General features: G+C 42.0%; 1 protein-coding gene across 1 annotated transcript in view; it reads right to left on the minus strand.

Annotated features, from left to right (window-relative positions):
- Positions 1-21,733, minus strand: part of LOC148147970 (uncharacterized) — a 38,423-nt gene that overhangs the window by 15,958 nt on the left and 732 nt on the right. The window lies entirely within an intron of this gene.

Genomic DNA, 21,733 nt, shown 5'->3' on the forward strand with positions numbered 1-21,733 from the left:
ATCAATCGCTATGATCCCCTGGTTCTGTAAAGGGAACAGATGGGATGTTATCAGTTCAAAAGCACACTTATCTATTGCTTTGACAATGTGCACAGTGTAAATAGGTATAATATATTGCAAAAAACAGAATTTATGATGAATATAGCATGTACCAAGCATCTTTTCAATCTCTGATCTCATCATCTTCGACCTTCCCTGCCAAATGAAACAACTAATGTTTGTCAGATGGAAGAAGTTGTTTCATATGAAAGAGATTGTCAACCCATACTCATTGTATCTTTCTGTTATCTATTCTAAGAATTTTGTTGCACATTGAGGGCAATTGCAAGGGTAAGACCATACGATATAGGAGCAGAATTAGGCCATCAGGTCTGCTCTGCCATTCAATCATGGCTGATATGTATCTCAACCCCATTCTGCTGGCTTCTCCCTGTAACCTTTGATCCCCTTACTAATCAAGAACCTATCTATCTCTGACTTAAATACCCTCAATGACTTGGCCTCCACTGCCTTCTGCAGCATTGGGTTCCACAGATTAACCATCTAGCTGAAGAAATTTCTCCAGTCACCCTTTCACTCTAAGGTTCTGCCAGCAAGTCCTAGTCTCTCTTAAGTGGAAACATTTTCTCCATGCCCACTCTATCGAGGCTTTTCAATAGTCTGAAAGTTTTGATCAGGTCCATCCTAATCCTTCTAAACTCCATCGAGTACAAACCCAGAATTCTCAACTGTTCCTCAGATGACAAGCCCTTCACCCCGGATCATTCTTGTAACCCTTCCCTGGACCCCCACTAAGTCCAACACATCCTTCCTTAGATACGGGGCCCAAAACTGTTCACAATATTCCAAATGCAGTCAGACCAGAGGCCTTATACAACCTCAGAAGTTCATCTATGTTCTTGTATTCTAGCCCTCTTGAAATTATTACAAACATTGCATCTGCCCTCCTACCTGCGTCTGAACCTATGTGGTAAATTTAAGAGAATGTAGAAATAGGACACCTAACCACTTTTGTGCTGAGGATTTCCACTGTCTTTAACCATTTAGAAGTCAGTCTATGCCTCGATTCTTCCTATCGAAGTGTAAATCTCACGCTGTAAGTCATCTGCCACTTCTCTATCCACTCTCCAAGTCCTTCTACAGCCTCTCTGCTTCCTCAACACTACCCGTCCTTCCACTTACCTTTGTGTCATTTGCAAACTTGGTACCAATGCCCTCAGGTCCTTCAACTGGATTGTTAATGTATAACATAAACAGTTGTAGTCCCAAAACTGAACCTTGTTGAGATCCACTAATCACTGGAAGCCACCCAGAAAAAGACCTCTTTATCTCCACTCGCTGTCTTTGCGAGCCAATCAGTCCTCTATCTATGCCACTACCTTACCCCTAACACCACAGGCTTTTATCTTGTTTAATGGCCTCATGTGTAGCATCTTGTCAAAGGCCTTCTGGAAATCCAAGTAGATCACATCCTCTGGTTCTCCTTTCTCTAACTTGCTCATTATCTCCACAAGGATTCCAAATAGATTTGTCAGACATGACCTACCCTTATTGAAGCAGTGCTGACTCAGCTCTATTTTACCGTGCACTTCCAAGTACACAACAAATTCATCCTTAATAGTGGACTCTAACAACCAAAGAGTCAGAATAACCAACCTATAGTTTCCTGTCTTCTGCTTCTTTCCCTTCATAAACAGGGGTGTTACAATAGCTATTTCCCAGTCCTCTGGAATCCTCCCTCACTCCAGTCATTCATGAAAGATCACCACTAATGCCTCTGCAATCTGCTCACCTACCTCCTTCAGAATTCTGTCCATCATTCTGGGTGACTTATCCACCTTCAGACTTTTCAGCTTCCCCAGCTACTAAACTTTCCTCTGCGGAGAAAGTGAGGTCTGCAGATGCTGGAGATCAAAGTTGAAACTTTATTGCTGGAACAGCACAGCAGGTCAGGCAGCATCCAGGGAACAGGAGATTCGACGTTTCGGGCACAGGCCCTTCTTCAATTCCTGAAGAAGGGCCTGTGCCCGAAACGTCGAATCTCCTGTTCCCTGGATGCTGCCTGACCTGCTGTGCTGTTCCAGCATAAAAGTTCAAACTTTCCTCTGCCCCCTGACCGTCTTAAAGATCTAGTATACAGCTGGTGTCTTCTATCATAAAAACTGAAGCAAAGTTGCTATTGAGTTCCTCCATCACTTCTTTGTTTCCCATCACTACTCCCACCTAATTTCCCATTGGTCCAATGTCCACTCTTGCCTCCATCAACTTTTAGAAACCAAAACAACTCTTGCACTTCTTTCATATTACTATCGAGTTTGCCCTCATATTTCATCTTCTCCCCCTCCTACCTTATTGCTTTTATAGTTACCCTCTGTTTTTTTTTTAAAAAGGTTTCCCAATCTTTTAGCTTCTCACTAATTTTCATTACATATCATGCTTTCTCTTTTGCTTTTATGCTGTCCCTGATTTCTCATCAGCCATGGTTACCTTGTTCTGCTTTTAGTATGTTTTTTCCTTCCTTGGGATGAATTTCAGGTGTGCCTCCTGAATTACCCCACAAACTCCTGCCATTGTTGCTCCACCATCTTCCCTCTTAGACTCCCCTTCTAATCAACTCTGTCCAAGCTCCTCCCTCATGCCTTTGTAATGATCTTTACTCCATTGTAATACCATTACATCTGACTCCAGCTTCTTTCTCTCAAACCGCATGGTGAATTCTATCATATTTTGGTCACTGCCCCCAAAAGGGTTCCTTCACTTTGGGTCCTTAATCAAGTCTGCCTCATAAAACATCACCAAATCCAAAAATATCTGTTCCCTAAAGGGCTCTACCACAAACTGCTCCCCCAAAATATTTCAGACATTCCACAATTTTTTTTTCTTGGGATCTGCTACCAACTTGATATTCCCAGTCTACCTGCATATTGAAATCCTCATGATTATTGTAATTGTACCTTGTATGCCTTTTCTACCTCCAGATTTATTTTCTTCCCCACCGTGGGCGGCACGGTGGCACAGTGGTTAGCACTGCTGCCTCGCAGCGCCAGAGACCCGGGTTCACTTCCCGACTCAGGCGACTGACTGTGTGGAGTTTGCACGTTCTCCCCGTGTCTGCGTGGGTTTCCTCCGGGGGCTCCGGTTTCCTCCCACATTCCAAAGATGTGCAAGTCAGGTGAATTGGCCATGCTAAATTGCCCGTAGTGTTAGGTAAAGGGGTAAATGTAGGGGTATGGGTGGGTTGCGCTTCGGCGGGTCGGTGTGGACTTGTTGGGCCGAAGGGCCTGTTTCCACACTGTAAGTAATCTAAAAAAAAACATCCTGACTGTAGCCAGGAGGCCTGTACATAACTCCCATCAGGGTCTTTATCCTCTGCAGTTCCTGAACTCTACCCACACACATTCTACACCTTCTGACCCTATATCACTTCTTGCTATCAATTTTATTTGCTATCAGTTTTATTTCTTACTAACAAGCCAACCCCACCCCCCTCTGCCCATCCTTTTCATGTATCCTTATATATTTAGTTGTCAGCCCTGATCCCTTGCAGCCATGTTTCTATGATGCCTACAATATTGTATGGTATCTGCCAATTTCATGCTGCACTGCAAGCTCTTTTACCTTGTTTCATGTGTGGTGTGCATTTAAACACAACATCCTCAGTGCTGTGTTGACTACACCCCCTTCTCACAATTGCCCCCTTATCTGCTCTGCCTGAGGTTATATATCTTACACTTTCCATACTCTCTGTCCTATTTCTTGTCCTGGAAACTGTAAAATAGAAAACCCACTGCTGAACTCTCCATCCCAACACCCCCTTTAGCTTTCTTCTTAATTTTCCTCGGAACTTAACCTCACTCACCCTCTATTTAATTTAAAGACCTATCCATAGCAATTCACCAAGACTCTTGTTCCAGCATGTTTCAAGTGGAACCTGTTCCACTGGAAGAGCTCCCTCCTTCCCCAATATTAGTGCAAATATTCCATGAATTTGAACCTGTTACTCCCACATCAATTTTTGAGCCACACATTGACCTCTTTAATCTTGTTGACCCTATGCCAATTAACTCATGGCTCAGGTGGTAATCCAAAAAAATTTTTTTAAACTTTTTGGTTCTGCTTTTTAATTTGGTCCCAAGCTACTCATATTCCCTCAGCAGGTTCTCTTTCCTCATCCAACCTATAAAATTCTAAGCAGAAAATATTAAAGATAAAATAGCAATGTTTGAAGCAGCAAAATAGAAATTACAACAGTAACTGAGTGAGGAACAGAAGAACCTTACAGCTCAAAGCAAAGTTTCTTTAATCAGTCAACCAGTTGACTCGTAGCTAGTAGAAACATGGGAACCGGGGTCACCTAGGTTACAAAAGGTAGAAGAAGTGGATTCGGTAATGATGGTAAAAACAAGGACTGTAGATGCTGGAAACCAGAGTCTAGATTAGAGTGGTGCTGGAAAAGCGCAGTTCAGCAGCATCCGAGGAGCAGTAAAATCGACGTTTCAGGCAAAAGCCCTTCATCAGGAAGACAGGAGGAGAGCCTGAAGGGTGGAGAGGTAAGTGAGAGGAGGGTGGGATGGGGAGAAAGTAGCATAGAGTACAATAGGTGAGTGGGGGAGGGGATGAAGGTGATAGGTCATGGGCGGGGGGGTGTGGATAGGTGGAAAAGAAGATAGGCAGGTAGGACAAGTCATGGGGATAGTGCTGAGCTGCAAGTTTGGAACTAGGGTGAGGTGGGGGAAGAGGAAAGTGAGGAAACTGTTGAAGTCCACACTGATGCCCTGGGGTTGAAGTGTTCCGAGGCGTAAGATGAGGCGTTCTTCCTCCAGGCGTCTGGTGGTGAAGGAGCGGAGGTGAAGGAAGCCCAGGACCTCCGTGTCCTCTGCAGAGTGGGAGGGAGAGTTGAAATGTTGGGCCACAGGGCAGTGTGGTTGATTGGTGTGGGTGTCCCAGAGATGTTCCCTAAAGCGCTCTGCTGGGAAGCGTCCAGTCTCCCCAATGTAGAGGAGACCACATCAGGAGCAACGGATACAATAAATGATACTAGTGGATGTGCAGGTAAAACTTTTATGGATGTGGAAGGCTCCTTTAGGGCCTTGGATGGAGGTGAGGGAGGAGGTGTGGGTGCAGGTTTTGCAATTCCTGCGGTGGCAGGGGAAGGTGCCAGGATGGGAGGGTGGGTTGTAGGGAGGGGGTGTGGACCTGACCAGGTAGTCACGGAGGGAACGGTCTTCGTGGAAGGCGGAAAGGTGTGGGGAGGGAAATATATCCCTGGTGGTGGGGTCTGTTTGGAGGTGGCGGAAATGTCGGCGGATGATTTGGTTTATGTGAAGGTTGGTAGGGTGGAAGGTGAGCACCAGGGGCGTTCTGTCCTTGTTACGGTTGGAGGGCTGGGGTCTGAGGGCGGAGGTGCGGGATGTGGACGAGATGCGTTGGAGGGCATCTTTAACCACGTGGGAAGGGAAATTGCGGTCTCTAAAGAAGGTGGCCATCTGGTGTGTTGTGTGTTGGAACTGGTCCTCCTGGGAGCAGGTACAGCGGAGGTGGGGGAATTGGGAATACGGGATGGCATTTTTGCAGGAGGTAGGGTGGGAAGAGGTAATCCAGATAGTTGTGGGAATCGGTGGGAATCATCAATTCCTCCGCCGTAACTGCTCCCAGGAGGACCAGTTCCAATACAGAACACACCAGATGGCCACCTTCTTTAGAGACCGCAATTTCCCTTCCCACGTGGTTAAAGATGCCCTCCAACACATCTCATCCACATCCCGCACCTCCGCCCTCAGACCCCAGCCCTCCAACCGTAACAAGGACAGAACGCCCCTGGTGCTCACCTTTCACCCTACCAACCTTCGCTTAAACCAAATCACGGGCCGACATTTCCGCCACCTCCAAACAGACCCCACCACCAGGGATATATTTCCCTTCCCACCCCTTTTACCTTCCGCAAAGACCGTTCCCTCCGTGACTACCTGGTCAGGTCCACGCCCCCCTACAACCCACACTCTCATCCGGGCAACTTCCCCTGCCCCCGCAGGAATTGCAAAACCTGCACCCACACCTCCTCCCTCACCTCCATCCAAGGCCCTAAAGGAGCCTTCCACATCCAAAGTTTTACCTGCACATCCACCAATATCATTTATTGTATCCGTTGCTCCTGATGCAATCTCCTCTATATTTGGGAGACTGGACGCCTCCTAGCTGAGCGCTTTAGGGAACATCTCCAGGACACCCGCACCAATCAACCACACCGCCCTGTGGCCCAACATTTCAACTCCCCCTCCCACTCTGCCAAGGACATGGAGGTCCTGGGCCTCCTTCACCGCCGCTCCCTCACCACCAGACGCCTGGAGGAAGAACACCTCATCTTTCACCTCGGAACACTTCAACCCCAGGGCATCAATGTGGACTTCAACAGTTTCCTCATTTCACCTTCCCCCACCTCAACCCAGTTCCAAACTTGCAGCTCAGCACTGTCCCCATGACTTGTCCTACCTTCCTATCTTCTTTTCCACCTATCCACTCCATCCTCCCCCCGACCTATCACCTTTATCCCCTCCCCGACTCACCTATTGTACTCTATGCTACTTTCTCCCCATCCCACCCTCCTCTCACTTACCTCTCCACCCTTCAGGTTCTCTGCCTGTCTTCCTGATGAAGGGCTTTTGCCTGAAACGTCGATTTTACTGCTCCTCGGATGCTGCCTGAACTGCTGTGCTTTTCCAGCACCACTCTAATCTAGATTCGGTAATGATGAAAGACCAAAGATGTACCTGAACTGGCAGCATCGGAATGGTCTCAGAACCAACATCAAGAATGGGAGAGACACTTGTGATAATCCACTTTTACAGTCAAATATTTAGTTGTTACAGTAACTTACTCTCACAGAGCTCCTGCAAAAGCTTAGCATTAACAAGGAAAATTGTTTCCTAATATGAAAGCATATTGGAAAAGTTGTTTCTTCAATTTGTTTTCTTTCCAATGACAGTACAATATTTCTCATGCAAGTTGTTTCTCCCCGGTCTCTTCATTTCTGAACTTGTGTTTTCCCTCATTTTCCTGTTGGTCCAAAATTTGTATCCACCATTCACAACTATCATTATTGATGAATTCTCAGAATCCATCTTTTATGATTATCTGTGACTGCTCTACAAATTGAAACTAGTCATAATTGCAAATATATTCTGCTCTGCTACTGTCAATTAATATTGAAGGATCCTCTTTTATAGGCAGTAAACTCTAAATTGTGGTACACAATCGCCACCACTGCATATTCAATAAAGGGCAAATATCTACTTGAAAAGCCAAAAATATGAGGTCAAAAACAAATATTGAACTTTTGATTTTATGCTTTTCTTAAGGTTCTTGAACATCTCTTGGACAGCCTACTAGATTCACCCAATTAGTCATGTTCTATTCATTTCTTTACCAATGTAAGGGGGTCAACTTAGATGGCCTGATAGCTGGTTTGCAATACTGAATGCTATCAAGTGTGGGTTCAATTCCAACATCAGCTGAGGTTACCATGAAGGACACTCCTTCTCAACCTTTCCCCTCACCTGAGGTTAAATTCAGCACAAGTCTTCCCACAGTAATGGAAGAGTAGTCCTATGGTCTGGTATGATTGTAGCAACTTTACCTTTCCTAATAATACAGTCAAATTAATTGCAGCTTCCCTGTAATTTTTGAGAATGTCCACTTTGTGCCACAATTGGATACAGCTTGTTTTTATTACATACATTCTCAGGAAGAGCACTATTCGAACAGTTTTATGTGTATTCTCACAGTCTTGTTAACAGGCCATAAATTGAAATAAGAAACAGAACTTTCTTTCATTAAAAAGGCCAGTGAATGAGCCATGAAGAATCGAAGTCTGGAGATATTAAAGGTTTAAATGTGTGTTCCACCAACTAAGCTATGATGAAGTAAATGTAGACACTGATATGAAGTTGGAAGTTAGAACTATGGAGACAGATGGGACATGTGAAGTTTGACCTGGCATCATCATTACAATTCAAGGTTGCTTGCTGGCTGGCTCAGGGACAGACAGAGTCAATAGCAAACTTTTCAGGCTTTTTCAAGAGGGCATTACCAGTGCATTTTTAAAATATGTATATGGATAGGTTTTTTGAGTTAACAGAAGTGTGAGTTTATCTGTTCCAAAGTCGGGGAAAAAAATTAATAATGCAACCTCCATAAATACACATGCATACTCAGATTAGGAATATAAAGAGTATCCGAAGACAGATGAATGTTAAAAGAATACAGATCAGTCTCTCTGGGTTATTTGTGAAGAGTAAATAGTGGGATATTGATAGTTGGACAGACAATTTCAGTTGGTTTTGTCCTTTGTTTTTAAGATTGGTTTGCTAACAAGCTGGCTTTTAGCACTCAGAGTGAGTGAGTCCTCGTAACCCTGTTATACAGAAGTCACTGGTGTTTGCTTCTTTGACTATGACCATTATGCACATTAGAACTCAAGGCCAGGCTAGTACACACATGTCTCAATTCACCAGAATACCTCCTTCTAATAGCACATATTCACCCATTAACACACACAGACCAAGTTGCACTCAGTTCTTAAACCCATTTTTTCATATATTGCTGGAAGGGAAAAACACAAAAAATGACTACAACTGGAGGATTCCTGCTTGGAAGACAGTGAGCCCCTTATTATATCTCAGACAACTTCAAACTGTTAGAATAATAATTGTTAATGACCACAATGGAATACTGATTGGGCATTCTGATGGAAATGTTATGCCGCTAAGCTCTGGAGTCAGTGGAGGATACTAGATATTCTTTTTCCCTCAAAACTGATCTATAATCTCCAGAAATAGCCTTGCCACCTGGAACCTAACTCCTAAGTCGATTAACTTCTTTTCTGTGAGACTTAAGACAGATTAACGCGATCTAATTTTAAAAATTCTTCAACCAGAAAGGTCAGCTGAGCTCAGAAAAATACTAAACTGTTGTCAAAAATATATATTCAGTGTCAACATTGCTGTCTCCACTGCAATATCCTGACTATAAAGAAAACTGGTACCCAGCTCAGCAGCTGTCACTTTGGGAAAAACCAAAACAGATTATGGGAGACATCATGAAATACCCATAAGCTGTGTCAAGGTTAAACTGCTGGGAGCTCACTCTTAACTGTCAAAGGCTGTGTTAGTACAAGTTTGACTCTCAGACTTGACTTGCATTTATATATTACCTTGTCTAATCTGTCAAAAATAGTATTCAAATGCACAATTGTTGCCATGTCAACAGACTTTAGTGATAACCAAAGCAGGGTAATTATTCATAAGGTGCTCAAGGAGTTTGGTAATCTTTGAACTGCGTATTGGTTAAAGGATAGAAAACAGATAGTCGGGATAAGCAGGTCATTTTTAAATCAGTTGGCTGTGGAGTACTACAAGAGTCAGTGCTAGGGCCTCAGCTATTTACAATAGAGAATAACATCTAACACAAAGGTATCCAGGATTGTTGATGATAAAAGCGCAAGTGGCACAGCAAGTGGCAAGGTGAAGGCCTGAGTTTTCACTCCTGGGACAATTTCCAGCTCTGTTACAATGACCCAGGAGACAGTACCTCGAGATTCAAACGTTAACTCGAGGTTGGTGGGGTGGGGGGCAAAGGTTTTCTTGTAGTTGCAGTGGCTAACCCCACCAAAAATTCAGAGGCAGAGGTGGGTTAAGAAATGCACCATCACTTTGTCAAAGATACAAAAACATACAAAATACAGCACTCCAGCTGCATTTCATCCTTCACACTCCCTCAGCACCCCCTATACAATTGCCATGCCACATGCATGTCACCTCATACCCCATTCATTCCCCACACCATCTTATGCCACCTCATACCTACTGCCTTATCCCACAGCCCCTCATACTCTCTGCATCTACCTGCCCCTTATGGTCCCTCAAACCTTCTGTGCCAACCTATGTTTAACATACGCCTCCCCTCAATCCTTTATAATCATTATGCTAGCAATGCCAACCCTTGCCCTCCCATCTACCATCCTTCACCCTTGCAACTAAAATACCAACTCACCCAATATCCACAATAGGAAGAACCATTCTGAGAATACCCATCCTGAGAGAAAATAAAACTCTCAAGTATTTGTAGATGAATTCACCAGTTATAACACTCCTCTTTGATAGAAGGTCATTCATTATATTTCATAGAATCATGGAATCCCCACAGCATGAAAACAGGCTATTCTGCCCATCAAGTCCACACCAACCCTCCAAAGACCATCCCACACAAACCCAATGCAGGGAGAATATGCAAACTCCATACAGACACCCACCCAAGGATGGAATCATACCCATGTCTCTAGTGCTGTGAGGCAGCAATGCTAACAACTGAGCCACCATGCTACCTCATTTAACTTCCATTAACCTCTTCTAAAAATTGGCACTTGTATTTAAAGAGTGCACAAGCACTTGGACCTGTCAATCCAACTGTGACCTGGTGGATCCACAAGTAATAATGAATGTTGTGAAGTTATGCAGTGCTAATCCTCAGATAGCTCTCCAGTTTCTGGCAACAACAGTAGTGAAATAACAAGCAGTCCCTTTTGGACTGCTGACAGATTTCTTCAAATATTTTAAAACTAGGAGATCTAAATGCATGGACACATTGATAGTTCTCCTGAAACCACTGCAGTCATTTGCTTGACAGCTATTTAACAGTTTCCATTAGCTGAGAGCACCAATATTCCAGATACTTTTTACAAACATTTGAAAAGAGTTTGCATATTAGTTTGCAATTGGTCAATGATTGGTCAAGCCATTTTACACAGAGAAATGAACCAAAGAATGGTTGTCATCTATTTTGTTGCTCTTTCCTTGTTCAGGGAGTTAGAATTAAGGAGCCTAGTTTCAGAAGAAGGCATTAGCTGTTTAGGATTGAGATGCTTCAAAACATTCTCACTCTGATACAGGTTAAAAATTGTCAAACATTATTAAACATCAACTCGTATTATAATGAACCAATCAAGAAATGAGTTTAGTTGAGATGTGACATGAGTATTGGTCTTTTTAAAAAGTTATTAATCATACTTGAATTATCTTTTCCTTCTTGCATCTAATTATAAATGATGGGACCATTGAAATTAAAAGCAGGAGGCTAATTAAACTAACTCAGTGACTGTTGCCTATATCTGTATATTTTTGAGAGAGAGAATGAAGTGAATTGTGTGCAAGTTTAACTGTTATGCTTGAATGTTTAACAACAACTAATCAGTCTTCTGTATGTGCAGAAAGTTCCTACCTGCCTGTATGTGAATCAGGAATAAACTCTGAACATGACTTTACAAACTTTATCTCTGACCAAATCAATCAGTTAAATAAGAAACAAACTGGGTGGTACTATAAGTGCCGTTCTAATGTAGAATCCTTACAGTGTGGAAGCAGACCCTCCAAAGAGCATCCACACAGACCCACCCCATCCCTGTAATCCTGCTTCCATCTAGCCTACACATCCCTGGAAACTATGGGGAATACACCTAAACTGCACATCTTTAAACTGCCAAACCACACTGACATGGAAAGAACATGCAAACTTCATGCAGCCAGTCACCCAGTGGCAGAATCAAACCCAGGTCCCTGGCGCTGTGAGGCAGCTGTGCTAACCCGTGAGCCACAATGCTGCCCTAATGACTAGTTTCTAACAATTCACCATATAGACTTACACAGACAATGTAAAAGTTCTGCTTCTTTCATTCTCACTGTTTCATCTCTCTTCTGTCACTTCTGAAATAATTGGGTTGGACACAAATTATTTCACAGCTACCCTCTTAATGTTGTTCATCAACTGGAATATTTATTTGGTTACTGCATGGAAGATGTTGTATCTGACTTTTTACAATGGTATGAGGCTGCCTTACTCTGCAAGTTGATCAAAGTATTTCAATTGACAGAATTTACTGGGTACACTGCCAGGAGATCAGGCAAAATGCAATACCTATTGCTAATGTGTTATAAATAATAATCAGTGGGTAAATTTAGATAGTTGTGATGTTGATTCCTGCAGATCTTTTGGCAAAGCGGAGGTTATTACAGCACCTACATTTTAACTTATTATTCAGCATGCTACATAAGATGAGGAGAATGGTAAGACGCTCAGTGTTCTCCATTATAAGAGGAAAACCTCATCTGGCAGTCAGTTTTAGAGTGCACAAATGGGAAGCTAAAGACAGAAATCTGGGAGTTTCTGCTACAGATATCCTTCACCTCCATAAAGTGTACTGTTTCAGTAGTTCTCAATGATAGTGTCAAAACTGAAATGACTGCACTGGTATGAACCTGATATACCTCCACACCTGTAGCCAAGTACAAAATAATTGTAACCATTAAGACAGATATACTCAAATTAATTTTGCATGACAATTATTACCTGAACAAACTCTCTGCCCCGGAAAAATAATTTTACGTGTTCAAAATTTCATACCCTTAGAAGAAAACGAATTTGAGATCAAAACTACATACATCTTTTTAAAAAAAAATGTACACTTTATTTTATCTTTTTTCCCCTTAGTTCTATCTAAATATTTCAATTTTATTTTCAGTTTCAGTACATCTTCAAATTAAAACTTACTTGTATTCCCTGCTTTAAATTCTTACTTTGGACACGGTGTGTCTCTCTGAGCTTATTTAATTTCTTGAATAACCTCAATATTCAGAGACTTTACAAATTCCCCAAGGAATGGAAAATGTGTTAAATTGAAGGAAATGTCTTATAACAAGATTGCAAAGCCATCAATTAGATAAATGGTAAGCACCAATCCTTCACCACCATGTTCAAAATCTGGCACAGTATATCTGTGAAAGGGAAAACTAATTGTCTTGTCCTGGTTGAGAGAATCAGTTGTTGAGAACTTTTTAAGAGGCTATCTTGTTTTATATAAATGATAACACATTTGATTTATGAGTCCATAAAAAGATATGAGACAGTGAGGACTGCAGATGCTAGCGAAATCAGAGTTGATAAAGTGTAATAAGCATCCATAAAAAAGGTGTCTAATTCATACCTTAACAGTATTGCAATCATAAACCCTATATTTAAATTCCAAAGGTTAGGATGGTCCAGATTAGGATGGTCTAATTTCTACAAGTTAGAATTGTAAGATCATTCACCACAGATGAAGGCCTTTCAACTCTCTGTACCTTTGTCTTTGAAAGATATTTAATTCATCCAAGACATCCAACTAAATTCCCTTGCTTTACAGTTATTTCCTTGTCAATCTGATTTGTAATTCCCTCTCAAAAGTCACCGATAAATCTGCTTCCTCCACCCATTCAACATAAACTTACAGTTGCAGCATGCTGCTGTGCAGAGGGACCTGGGTGTCCTTGTGCATGAATCAGAGGGTTGGTCTGCAGGTACAACAAGTAATTAGGAAGGCTAATGGAATTGTCCTTCATTCTTAAGGGGGTTTGAGTTTAAAAGCAGAGAGGTTATGTTGCAGCAGTACAGCTAGCTGGTGAAACCATAACTTGAGTACTGCGTGTAGTTTTGGTCTCCTTACTTGAGAAAGGATGTACCAACACTGGAGGGAGTGCAGAGGAGGTTCACCAGGTTGATTCTGGAGTTGACAGGGTTGGCTTATGAGGAAAGACTGAGTAGACTGGGATTATATTCATTGAAGTTCAGAAGAATGAGGGGGGAATCTTATAGAAAGATATAAAAATTATGAAGGGAATAGATAAGATAGAAGTAGAGAGGATGTTTCCACTGGCAGGTGAGACGAGGACAAGAAGGCATTGCCTCAAAATGAGGAGGAGCAGATTTAGGACTGAATAAAGAAGGAACTTCTTCACCCAGAGGGTTGTAAATCTATGGAATTCCTTGCCTAAGTGGTTGACACTACTTCAGTAAGCTTTTAAAGCTAAGATAGATTTTTTTGAACAATAAAGGAATTAAGGGATACAATGAGAGCGTGGGTAAGTGGGTCTGAGTCCACGAAAAGATCAGCCATGATGGCCTACACCTGCTCCTAGTTCTTATGTTCTTGTGGACAGTTAAACAGTGACCTATGACACATTTCCATGGCAGGTGGAACTTGAAAGTGGACTGTGGTAGAGACAATTCTGCAGAGCCACAAGAATCCTACATCATGATTTGTTCTCACTTAATAGATTTCAGTTTGGTTAAAGCTGCTACAGTTAGCTCCTAATTGGTGATCAGTGCTATGTTGGAAAGTACCTGTGAGGATGTTAATTAGACTCACATAATTCCCTGAAATAATCAAATGTCCTCACTATCTTGATCCTGTATAAAGAACAGCCATGTGGGTGAGTTTCTCACTAGGAAATATAACCCTGCAAAAATCACCAACTTAGTAGAAGCAAAAACATCACTTTCTTCAAAAGACGACTTATTAGTAGACTTATTAGTTTAATCCACAGGCTGTTCGAATCCTAGGGAGGCAGATTGAAATCTCAGGTTGTCTGATCAAAGTCTAAGGCTGTTCTAGCTGAATCCCACAGATGTGTGATCATATCCCTAAGTAGTATATTATAGTCTGCAAGCTGTCTATCCACATTGCTGTCTGCTCCAGACCTAGCAGCAGCCATTCATGAGGAGAGGACAATTGCCGAGTCTCCCTTAGCCACTCATTTGTTTTAAAAATATGACTTGTTTTAATCTACGTGTTTTTAATAAAATAAATGTAGCTCTTTCATCTAAAAACTGTTTCCAATTCATCTCATTCTTTCAAACCATGACAAATTATGTTATCAATAATATTACACCTAACAATTCCCTCATGATCTTTAAATCATATGCACCATTTACATTTGACTCCACTCTCTGTTCTTTCCAAAATCTCAAGGATATGATCCATTGGTTATCTCTTCAAATTTAATGGAAAACACTTGATATCTCAGTGCCAAATCTCAGTCTAACCTTCAGTAACCTAGAAAGTGTCTCTTTAATATTAAACCAGCCATGTGAGACTTACTTGATATCAACGGTGTGTACTATGATCAGTGTTCTGCATTTTGATTATGATGCCTACCTATCCAGTTACCAGTGCTGTGTAAATGTACTTCTGAGATGACATGTTCAAATCTCAGGACTGCCCATTAAAATGTGTTAGCTGCCTAATGCAATTCATCAGTTGTCTGTTTAAATGACAGGAACGCATGCTTGAATCCCAGGAGTTGCTCAAGGCTGCTTAATGTGATCCACTGGTAGCCTTTTTGAATCCCAGGGCTATCTCTTTGAATCCCCAGGCTGCCTGTTTAAATGTCAGGGCTGTGTAGTGTAATCCATAAATTCCCTGTTTAAACCTCAGGCTGCCTGTTCAAATCACTAGCCGCCTGTTGCTCAGATCAATAGGCATCTCTGTTTGAAATCCATTGCAGTCTATTCAAATGTCAGGGATGGCAGTATAACACACTGACCATCTGTTTGAAGCTCTGGGATAGCCACTTGGATTTCACGACTGCCTCTTTGAATCCATGTGATATTGCTCAAATCTGGATTCAACCTGTGTGTTCAGCCAGAGAAGCAGAAAATGATGCCAATAGAGACCAGCCCAAATAGGTTGAGTAGCTCAGTTTTTCTGTAAGTTTGTAGACTTTGAATATCTTTGTGTTTTTGAGGAAGAGAGTTTTTTGTTCGTGTGTGAATCATGGGGTATAAGCAAAGGGCAGTCTTTGTCGATTTTAGCTGCCTGTTCAAATCATAGGCTGGAGCTTTGAATATCAGGGCTGCACAGGATAATCAATAGGCTGTCTGTCTAAATCTATTACTTAGAGTTGAATCCAAGGGCCTTCCCACCAAAGCACTCTTTAGATCCAGAGACTGAGTGTTTGATTGTGCACTATAATCTTCCCAATCATAGTCTTGTTGTTTGTTAGTGTACTGGAGTAATGCCGATGAGAGAAAGCATTTCCCCCTCAATACTCAGAATGTGACATTTAAAATTCACATACAGTGTAACTGAGGCATAAGTGCAACACACTTTCACTTCACACCCACACTGCAGCAATTCTGTCAGTGCAGCCCTGAATTCAATGCAGCACTTCCTTTTGCTTCAGTCGCAAGTTTGTTACAAACTCTTTGGCATTGTCCTAGGGTCATTATGATTTTACATTGTTGTAAGCATCCCAGGAGGAAAATCACAGCACTAATAAAATAGGTGTTCCAAATGTTAACTGTTTCCATGCTATACATCTCTATGACTCTATAATTGATATCTACATACTATCAAATTGACAAGTCGTGTGTCTATTCAATGATGCAGCTATGCAGAGCCTCATTGAGATAGACATCTCAGTCAACTTAAACGGGTTCAGAAAAGAATTATAAAGGATGTTGCCATGTTTGAAGGGTTTGAGCTATAGGGACAGGCTGAATAGACTGGGACTGTTTTCCCGGGAGTGTCAGAGGCTGAGGGAGTGACCTTATAGAAGTTTATAAAATCATGAAGGCCATGCATAGGGTAAGGGAGTCCAGAACTAGAGCGTAAAGATAAAGGGTGAAAGGGGAAAGATTTAAAAGGGACCTAAGGGGCAACTTTTTCACAAAAAGTGTATGGAATGAGGAAGTGGTGGAGTCTGGTACAATTACAACATTTAAGAGGCATCTGGCTGGGTACATGAATAGCATCCGTTTAGAGGGATCTAGGCAAAGTGCTGGCAAATGTGACTAGTTTAATTTCTGATATCTTGCTATACACTTCCATGCTATACACTTCTATGACTCTAACTATGACAAGATTGTGAGGTGGATCAATGAATGGAGATGCTCATATGATAAATCTAACAACATGTCAAGCAGGGTTGGCAATCTTTGCCCCAACACCTGATTTTTATTCATTTTTAGCATTGATATGAAGCAGCTTTGACTTCTTCACACCCACAAACATGTGTAGTATAAATGTAGCATAACAGAGTGTGATGTGCAGAGCATGAATTGTCTTTAGTGTCTGGTGAATCACAGAGTGGAATTGTTGCAATGAAACAGCTTTTGTTTTGCAATCTTATGCTGGTTATGTTAATGAGGAACATTATCTCTGTAACACCTACCCATGAATAGCAATCCCACTATCAAGGGATTTTCTACACGATATAGTTGAGTAGCAAATAGAGGTCTGAGAAAATGCTCTTGAACAAGCCAAATATTTTTATGGTGAAACATTCAGCACACAGTTAGTTATGTTTTCTAGAATCAAAGCACAGCCACTAATATCTCACTCTTAAGGCATCTGATTGCTCCCATCAACAGAGAAACATTCACCAAATCAATCATGTTTTTCACAGAGCCTATTATATGACAATGCATTTTGTTTTGTGGGGATTAACTAAGACGCAATTATAAAGAGGTGGTTTTAAAAAAAAAGTGAGCATTTTAGGGTGATTAAAAGTTCACTTCAGTCCAAGAGGACTCAATACTGTCCACTGCAACTGTGTGCAAACGCAGATCAGCAGCTGTACATCATTCACCAGCAGCAGTGCAGCCTTACTCTGAAACTTACTGAGCTGTGTTCGATTAAACAAGCTGCAATCAATGATGTCGAGTGTGTGTTGCTGGGAAAGTACAGCTGGTCAGACAGCATCCGAGCCGTAGGAGAATCAACATTTCGGGCATAAATCCTTCATCAGGATTCCTGATGAAGGGTTAATGCCCGAAACATTGATTTTTCTGTTCCTCGGATCCTGCCTGCCCTGCTGTGCTTTCCCAGCAGCACACTCTCTACTCTAATCTCCAGTCCTCACTTTTGCCTGACATCAATGATAAGCATGGCAGCTCAGTGGTTAGCACTCACAGTGCCAGGGACCTGAGTTCAATTCCAGCCTCGGGCGACTGTCTGTGTGGTGTTTGCAAGTTCTCCCAGTGCCTGCGTGGGTTTCCTCCGGGTGCTCCAGTTTCTTCCCATAATCCAAAGATGTGCAGGTTAGGTGAATTAGCCATGCTAAATTGCCCATAATTTCAGGGATGTGAAGGTTAGGTGGATTAGTCAGGGGTAAATGTAGAGTAATGGGGAATGGTTTTGGGTGGGATACTCTTTGGAAGATCGGTATGGACTTGTTGGGTCCAAGGACCTGTTTCCACATAATATGGATTCTGTGAAGAAGTTTATGGTAAATTATCAGTGCATCTCCTGTTCATTACTCACTGCAGAGCAACCCACCGCAGCATGCCTGTCAAGCTGCAGCACTGCCACCTTTGCAATTGAACCAAAAATATCTTCAAAAACAGAAACTGTATTTCAAACTGAAAAGTGCCTGGAGGTAGCCTAATATCCATAGAACAAATACAAAAGGGAATATTTGAAAGAAAGAAGGGCAGAGAAAATATAAACCTTAACAGTAAGGTTAGTAGCAATTACTTTCCTGCTAAATAATTTGATGTCCAAATGGACAAGGACTTGGAATTTACTAGTGAACCAGAATCCTGAGTTGAGCTGGAATACAGGGTTGGGATTGTTCCTGAGACAAGGGAGATGAAAGAATTTGAATATGTCCTGCTTGAAATAAGGTTTACTTAAATTGCCTTCTCAATCCTGCCTTCCATTTGAATGAAAAGTATAAATAAACAAAGCACACATTAACTCCAATTTCTGAAAATACACATAGCAATTAGCTTCACTAATTAAGAACAACCTTTTTCAGGTTGTAATGGTGCAAATGATTGCTTTATGTCTTTAGTCTTGCTCATAACAGTCATAGAGATGTACAACATGGAAACAGGATCTTCGGTCCAACTTGTCCATGCCAAACAGATATCCTAAACTAATCTAGTCCCATTTGCCAGCATTTGGTCCATATCCCTCTAAATCCTCCCTATTCATATACCCATCCAAATGCCTTTTACAATGTTGTAATTATACCAGCCTCCACCACTTCCTCTGGCAGTTCATGCATACAGCACCACACTCTGCATGAAAATGTTGTTCCTTAGGTCCCTTTTATGTCTTTCCCCGCTCATCCTAAACCTATGCCCTCTAGTTCTGGATTCCCCCATCTCAGGCAGAAGACCTTGTCTATTTACCCTATGCATGCCCCTCATGATTTTATAAACCTCTAAGATCACCCCTCAGCCTCCAACACTCCAGGGAAAACAGCAACAGCCTATTCAACCTGTCCCTATAGCTCAAAACCTACAACCCTGACAACATCCTTGCAAATCTTTCTGAACCTTTTCAAGTTTCACAACATGCTTCTGATAAGAAGAAAACCAGAATTGCACACAATATTCCAACAGTGGCCTAACTAATGTCCTGCACAGCTGCAACATGGACTACCAACTCCTGTACTTAAATGTTCTGACCAATAAAGGAAAGCATACCAAACACCTTCTTCACTATCCTATCTCTCTGCAACCCTGCTTTCAAAGAACTATGAACCTGCACTCCAACGTCTTTTTGTTCAACAATATTCCCAAGGACCTTACCATTAATTGTACAAGTCCTGCTCTGATTTGCTTTTACAAAATGCAATACCTCACACTTACCTAAATTAAACTCCATCTACCACTCCTCAGCCCATTGGCCCATCTGACCAAGATCCTGTTGTAATCTGAGGTAACCTTCTTCATTGTCCACTACACCTCCAATTTTGGTGTCATCTGCAAACTTACAAATTACACCTCCTATGTTTGCATCCAAATTCTGCCCTTTTGAACTCCTGCTAAGCATAACTTTATTAAGAAGTACAATTATAACTATTGGAAATGTCTTAACTTATAACTTTAACAGTGCATTGGTGTTGTAGTCATAACCTCCCAAGACTATTAGACCAGACACTCAGGCTAAGGTTCTGAGACATGGATTCAAATTCCATCATGGCAGTTCACAGAAATTAACTTAGCTAATAAACCTGGAATTGAAAGTTATTCTCAGAAATGGTGAGCATGAAACTATCATCTATTGTCACTTAAACAAAGCACGTTGCACTAATGATTTTTAAGGAAGGAAATTCATCATCCTGGTCTGGTTATGTCAACTTACAACCCATTGCAATGTGGTTGACACCCCCAATTGCCCTCTGACACGATTTATTAAGCCAATCAATTCATAGAGAATAAGGAATGGGCAGAAAATACTGTCTGTGCCACTGATGCCTATGAAAAGGTGGGAAAGAACTAATGATGGGACATCGACCTAAATTACAATTTACAGGGAACACACATTGGCCAACCAATTGATAGATAAAGCTGGAAGAGGAAAGTGGGCTCACTAACGTCACTGCAGCCAGTCATAGCTGAAAATGTGTTGCCGGAAAAGCACAGCAGGTCAGGCAGCATCCAAGGAGCGGGAGAATCAACATTTCGGGCATGAGCCCTTCTTCAGGAATCCTGAAGAAGGGCTCATGCCCGAAACATCGATTCTCCTGCTCCTTGGATGCTGCCTGACCTGCTGCGCTTTTCCAGCAACACATTTTCAGCTCTGATCTCCAGCATCTGCAGTCCTCACTTTCCCCTAGCAGCCAGTCATAGCCAATGAAAAGATTTCAAGCCATGCCACCTTAGGGAAGCAAGTAACCAAGTGGCTTATGAATATTCTCTCTCTTCTTCTCTTATCTAAACTAAATTTCAATTTGGGTAAATGGAACATTGACTGAAATAACAAGAATACAATTACAGACAAGACCCAAGGCATTAATCAAAAGAAAGTGTATTGGTAAAATAAAGATGACAAGCAGGGATTGTGTTTCAGCTGAGTTATGTGGGAACACCAAAACTATCGGAATGATGTTGTGAAACTTGAAAGGGTTCAAAAAAGATTTACAAGTGCGTTGCCAGGGTTGGAGGATTTGAGCTAGAAGGAGAGGCTAGGGTTGTTTTCCCTGGAGCACCGGAGGCTGAGGGGTGACCTCACATAGGTTTATAAAATCATGAGGAGTATGGAAAGGATAAGTAGACAAAGTATTTTCCTTTGGGTAGGGGAGTCCAGAACTAGAGGGCATAGGTTTAAGGTGAGACAAGAAAAGCTTAAAAGGTACCTAAGGGGCAACTTTTTCATGCAGAGGGTGGTGCATGTATGGAATGAGCTGTCAGAGGAAGTGGTGGAGGCTGGTACAATTACAATATTTAAAAAGTATCTGGATGGGTATATGAATAGGAAGGGTTTGGAGGAATATGGGCCGAGTGCTGGCAGGTGGGACTAGATCGGCTTGGGACATCTGGTCGGCATGGATAAGTTGGACCGAAGGGTCTGTTTCAGTGCGGTACATCTCTATGACTCTGTGACTCTAACTCTTGGTTGCCAGCGTAATCCATGATAAATATGCAAGCCTACGGTTCATGGAATTTCAGGTCAGAGTTAATGAACTGGGATCTGACCTTCAATACCTTACCTAGACAACTTTTTTGCTTCAGGAAGCAGACATCTTAAAGGCAAGGTCTTTGGATTTGGTGTAAATGTATGTAAGGCAGGTATGGAGATCAAGAAAGTAGACATGGAGGAGCCTCAAACCTTTTAATTTCCAACAGGTTTGAGATTCTTGAAGCTTTATGCTGGAGAGCAAGTGTGGTTGCGTCAACTGTGGTACAGGTCATCAGTCAGTAGGGCAAGACAATACATTCAAAGGGATAGACAAGACTCTTTGCAGCTGAGAAAGCAAATGTGTGTGTTACCTGCCCAGTGCTTCTTCTTTAAGACCACTGACTGTTCTTTCGTCTGCTTATATCATACTCAATCCATTGGCCCCCAACTGACTGTTGACAGCCAGATTTGGCTCTTCACTCTCTACAAGGAGGAAACAGTGGATCCGACCAGAGA

The sequence above is a fragment of the Chiloscyllium plagiosum genome, unplaced genomic scaffold, assembly GCF_037043375.1.
Source record: "Chiloscyllium plagiosum isolate Xiang-an unplaced genomic scaffold, Cpla_swu_hap1 HiC_scaffold_14, whole genome shotgun sequence".
Classification (NCBI taxonomy): Eukaryota; Metazoa; Chordata; class Chondrichthyes; order Orectolobiformes; family Hemiscylliidae; genus Chiloscyllium; species Chiloscyllium plagiosum.